General features: G+C 38.5%; 1 protein-coding gene across 3 annotated transcripts in view; it reads left to right on the top strand.

The window, feature by feature from the left end:
• The first annotated feature begins 1,764 nt into the window (after window positions 1-1,764).
• LOC144533188 (prospero homeobox protein 1-like) overlaps window positions 1,765-6,000 on the top strand; it is a 33,442-nt gene continuing 29,206 nt past the window's right edge. The window contains exon 1 of one of the 3 annotated variants that reach the window (XM_078274395.1): window positions 1,765-1,868. The gene's annotated coding sequence lies outside the window, so the exon portion shown is untranslated. Of the gene's footprint in view, window positions 1,869-3,430; window positions 3,480-3,550; window positions 3,774-6,000 lie in introns of those variants that run through there. The other 2 variants (XM_078274394.1, XM_078274393.1) reach the window with 2 other exon arrangements.

The following is a 6,000-nucleotide window of genomic DNA, read 5'->3' as shown; positions in this document are numbered from 1 at the left end:
TCTCTCTCTCTCTCTCTCTCTCTCTCTCTCTCTCTCTCTCTCTCTCTCTCTCTCTCTCTCTCTCTCTCTCTCGCTCTCTTTCTCTCGCTCTCGCTCTCTCTTATTTCTCTAAAATTCTCTATTTCTGACTGTGAAAAGAAATGGAGCTGTTGTAGGAGCACACCAAGTCATTATCTGATTAAGGTCATTTTATATCCGCTGCTGCGGAGATTACTTCTTCTACCAAATAATATTTTTTCTTAAATTCTTAAAAACTTAAATTCAGAAAACGTCCGTTTGGTTATGTTTGTTGATTTTCTGCATTCATTTCGCTCCAAAAATGAGACAAAAGACAAATGACCCTGTAGTAGTAATAATAATAATAATAATAATAATAATAATAATAATAATAATGCTAATAATATTATTATTATAATACTACTACTAATAATAATAATAATCATAATAACAGTTGACCCGTCGTTGATACAAATTAATACTGAGGAAAAATGTGCCACTGGCTCTTCTCCACTCCGGCATACCGCGTGCGCGCACTTACTACCACTTAATTGTGGTCAGAATGTGATTTTTTTTTTTTAAAGTAGCTTTATAACACCTCTGGGAGAAATATTATTTTCACTGCCTACATTCTTCTGCATTGGGGGCCCAACTCTAATAAATATGTCAATAAATTCAGCCATCAGTGCGCAATGCCAGAGCGCATTATCGTTCTTGGGCATCGAGGTGTGTCGCACTCGACCCAAAAGAGGGGGGAAAGTGAGATGAAATAAATACACGGGTTGATCCACCTGGAATGGGTCGCGATAAGAGCAGCCAGTGTTAACCGACACGTTTCCTCTACACCTCACCCGAGTCTTCCTTTTCCAAACACTCGTTTCTTTAATGTGCCGGCATGTTTTTCCAGCCTGTGTGCGCACCGACGGCACCCAGGGGAGCCGAGGCCAAATCAGCCATAGGCCAGTGAGGGAGCAGGGGGCCGGGACACCTGCTTTGGAAAAGACACTCCAGACACTAAACTTTGCTGACTTCGTTGCAATTCGTTCGTCCTAAAAACACTTGCTTGCGACATGGAAAAGAGACTCGCCTTTTCCTTTTTGGCACCTGACGAGGGCCATATGGAAAATAAGATGTACTAAAAGTACTTTAGGAACCTGTTTGTACAGAGGATACAAAAGAAGATTATGTGTGCAACAAATTCATTCAAAGTGAAAAGCTGGAGAGAAAAAAAACAGGGCATATGCAATAAAAAAACACTGATCTGATAATAATAGGCTAGTGCATCAACAACTTTTTTTTTCTTTAGGCTACTGGCTACAGCAATTTAGCAGATACGAATACATGTAACTTGACTTCACCAATAATAATAATAATATAAATACTATTTGTATATGTTCGTTATGAAATAAATGTATAGGTCATTTCCTGAATGTGCTAAATACGAGGCTTACGCTTTTTCTAATTGCAGAAACGCAGGCTGGAGCAGATGGATGTGACTTGTATTATCCAGTAAAATATCGTTAGAGTCGATAAAAAAAAAATCTTTTATGTAGAATAAAAGATTAATTTTATACAGCCCAAATGTCCTAATAATATTACTAAACAATTTGTCTACACACCTGTTGAAAAGATCGAAGGCTAACATATTTGTAGAGCGCAAAAACTCCATTGTAATTATAAATATCCATTTTGTAGGAATGCAGGAAGACGAGCAGCCGTCATCATTTCATAAATCAGAAGCGTCGAACAGGTTTTTCTGTGGAAAGGATCAGATGTCAGTGTCCGCAGGGTTCAACCTTACAGGTGGGGACGTTTCAAAGGGAGAGGAATCTAATAATTCATTGAAAATCTTTAGATTTTAAATCATAAAGGTAACTCTTTGCTTTCATTTGCTATCAGTTTTACTTAATAATCATTTTTGATGACAGTGCAGTCTTATGCACGGGGATATTTCAGTGGCAGACTGCGGTTCCGAGTGCGTCATTTCATGATGATATTCGGCTCTTAAGCTTTTTACAAAGAGACGTTTAGCTCTCCACATATTGGCTTCCCTGGATAATCTGAATTCCAAAGCAAAGCTCACAGCGTCTGTGCTGCTTTGCTTGTTCAAAAATCAAACTTTGCTGCAACCAATCAGAAACTCTGCACGTAAAATATCTCTACATGCCACTTTGAAGCTACAATACCCGAGTGACCCACTGTTTTTCCCCTGTGAGAAGCTGCAGTCTAAATGTGTACCAGTTGCAGAAATAATCTACATACTGATGTTTCAAAAATAAACGCGCTATGCATCGTTATGTAAACCTATCAAAAGATCAAATTACAAAGTTGATAATCATTAAAAATGACTGGGCTTAAAGGAATGTTAATGCGTTTTAATAGACTCTCATAAACACAATGGAAACATGCATTAACACAAGCGTTGAAAAAGTCGTTTGGATTTTAAAATAGACTGTTCATTTTAAATTGAAATGCTACAAGAAAGTCTGGATGATGTCTGAAAACATTTGCATTAAAACGGTATCTGCCTTAACAATGCACTTAATGCATGCATTCATCCTAAAATTCATGCTTTTTTTTCTTAAATGTAGTGCTTAAATCTACATCACGGATAGATCATCTCACTGGTTGCCAAATAAATCATCTTCCTTTATGACTTTTCATAGCAGTTATTTTCGTGAAAGTGTAGGCTATTTATTCTGATTGTATTCAAATCTCTTGGTATCAACTGACACTTTACCATTTATTGTAAAAAAAAAAAAAAAACCTTTCCCCATTTAAGATTTGAATATGAGAATAAATAACATAATAAGATGTGGACTATGTGTTTTATTGCGGCTTATAGTGTATTGTCAAAGTGCGTATAACGATTCTTACTCGCGCAGTCGGTGATTTGGGAAGAAAGAGATTAGTAAGAGTGGTATTTCCTTTTTTCCTCTCTCTCTCTCTTTACTTGCATGCTCAAGTCCCATTCTCTGGTCAAGTTCAGTGCGTTGTTCTCCGGACCGGACGGACGCTTCTTATTGGTAGGTTGCGACAGTTACATCACGCCGCTCATGACGCGCACGTCTTCCTGTTTCCTTCAGCCGCGTCTTAAAGTGAATCTTAGTGGCGGAGGAGCGCTCAGCATCCAGTCCTCTGCATCCAGTGCGCCTCGGAGACGCACACAGGCAGTCTCTCTCTCTCTCTCTCTCCCTCTCTCTCTCTCTCTCTCTCTCTCTCTCTCTCTCTCTCTTGCACTCTCTCTATGTCTCTCACTCTTGTAGTCACAGCAGAGGATAGAGGGAGAGACCGAAGCGCGAGAGCTCTTTTCATCTTCTATATTTTTCCTATTTTGTTCCTTTCGCTCGCGCCGCTGACTTTATTCCGGCTCTTCCTTCTCTGAGAAATTGTTATATCCCAGCATCCAGCAATCCGCCGTGCTCTGCGTATATTCTCTTTTTGCCGTAGGAGTTCAGGTTGTCCCCCTCTTCATCTAAAGGGTAAGTAACCTTGTCCTCGGATACCTCCCTCTCTTGTTCTGGTTCTGCCTCGCCTGCGCACGGTGGGCGGAAAAAAATAAACAAATCAAACATCATGAACGGGGAAATGTATTCTGGTGATCAACACAGCTAATCATATCTGTACGACATTATTTTTGCTCCGTTTCGTTCCCCTCATCTTGATGTGTGGCGAGAGTTGCGCGAGCAGCCCGTGTTTTTGCGAGGATGATTTGCGGACGGTAGCCCAACCTTCCTCATCAAAGCCGAGATCAAGTTGATTTGCAACTTTTCGAAGTAAGTTTCGGAAGTTTTGAAACGGGATTTAAAACATGAGTTGATTTTAGACGGAAACTGAGATTTTGCTGTATTTGATCTCCTGTGCGTGTTGGAAACCGTGAATTTTCTGTTAGGCTACCTCATATTGTCTTTGTCCTGTGGGCTAAATCTTATTCTCTCTTAACACCTCTTAACGTGCCTTTTTATTCATACAAAAGCCGTATCAAGGCAGTTACGAAGCTTGTCAGTCCTCCTTTTTTGTGAATTTGGTGTCTGTTTTCTGCGGCAGCACTTTTGAAAGGTTGTGATAAAACACTGCCGGTATATTGTCGTAAGTGTAGGCTACGCAACTCTTATCTCTCTTGTGTTTTGTTATCTTAGTTTATCCACTGTCCGTCAAATGTGCAAAGAAACAGTTAGATCTCACTTTTAGCATCGTAAATGTTGTTCTTTAACTTCTAAAACTTACAACAACTGTATATTATTTGTATCTGGACCAAGTTTCAAACCTGAACTTCACTCAATATTTTTCACTTTATGTTTCTGATCAGCCAAAATGTTTAAAGGTTCATTTTAGGGTTTCCAGTGAAGAAAAATGTTAAACGGATGAAGTGAAGATCTATTATTAAAGTTAGAGTGGACATCTACAGCTCCTAGTTCATAGCCTATGTGTGTAGTTCATAGCATGAAATTGTTGAAAGGTTGTTGTTTTTTTACGAGAGAGAGAGAGAGAGAGAGAGAGAGAGAGAGAGAGAGAGAGAGTGCGCATGGGCAATGGGAGACAGGTGCGCCCTCGGAAAAGACAGGTGCTGGTGACTATTTCAAGCTCATTGTTAAGATCCTGAGGCGATCAAGTCAAGGTTTTTTTTCTTGGAGATGTATCACCTTTTGTCTGAACTGCTGGATGTGGCTGTCAAGACTTGGGCCAAAGCCATTTATTTAAACGGGTTTATTTTAGAATACTGGTGTCAATTCAAAAGGGTAGATTTCAGGGGGGAAGCGTTTAACCAAACCTGTTTTCCAGTAAATTTGGATTTTTTTATCCTATCAGTTTACAAAATGTTTTTTCAGAGTGAAAAACCTGCCAGTGCATGCCACTTGTCTAGTGCATCACACAGCTCTAACAAAGCCAGCAGCAAAGTTATGTGTGTGTGTGTGTGTGTGTGTGTGTGTGTGTGTGTGTGTGTGTGTGTGTGTGTGTGTCTGAGGCTTAGTGACGAGAAAGAAGCTTTTCTTTTTAAATTACTTTTCACATGCATTGATAATTTTTAAAACGATACAATTTCTTTTAGTTAGAACAAGCAAATAATCAGTTAAGAGAATGTTTTTAAATCTCGCTGGAGTTCAGTTTTCCCTGCTGTTTGCCCTCACTGAAACTGAGCCTTCAAATTAGTGGCTTTTGTCTTAAAATAGCATAACAAAATTAAACATATATATCAAAATCAGTCAACAAGTCATTTTACTTTTTTGTATTTGAAATTTAACATGTTTATAGCTACTTTTCAGTCTGCCTAAATCTGTGCAACATTTGTATTTGCAGGCTGTAAAATTGAATTCAGAAAGAATACTGTATCTGTTGTATTTTATTATTTTCTACTGAGACACTGCTAGTCTTAATAAGGGCTTGTGTTTTCCTGAAGAGTATAAAATGAATAATGTAAATTGCACCACTTTTGCCACGTTTATGCTGTTAAGAAAAAATTGTCAAATTTATAAATATGCAAACCTCCGAAATATTTTTATTTTTTAAAGAGTAGAATTAAAATAGAATAGTATTAAAAAGTCTCCGATAATATCATTACATTTAAGATTGGATGCGTCTGATATGGCTCTGACTAAGACACTGCCCTCTCTGATAGCAGTATTGATGCAGGCCTGTACTGACAAAACGTTTTGCTTTCAGAGGGGCATTAGGGTTTTTGTGACAGCGCTTTAAGTTGCTCCTTGCCAGAGTTGACCCTTGTGACCTATTCATTTGAGCAGAATTAACTGCCCCTGCCAGATGAAAAGACAAACAAAAAACACAGAAGTGAGCTCACGCTGGCACCAAAATCAATAGCCCCTTTTTTCGGTTTCTTTTATGTGTCACTCTCCTCATTGCTTAAGATATGATGACTATATTGATTAATGTGAACACAGGACTTGCATTTTAAAATTACACAATGTGTAAAAATGGTTTAAAATTAGAATATTTTGTTTTATTGACCAAACGATCACTCACTAACGTAATAGAATTTAAGAAAGG

This window comes from Sander vitreus, chromosome 18 (genome assembly GCF_031162955.1).
Source record: "Sander vitreus isolate 19-12246 chromosome 18, sanVit1, whole genome shotgun sequence".
NCBI classification, from domain to species: Eukaryota; Metazoa; Chordata; class Actinopteri; order Perciformes; family Percidae; genus Sander; species Sander vitreus.
Note: the sequence above shows the minus strand (reverse complement) of the source record. Positions and strands in the feature narration are given on the sequence as shown.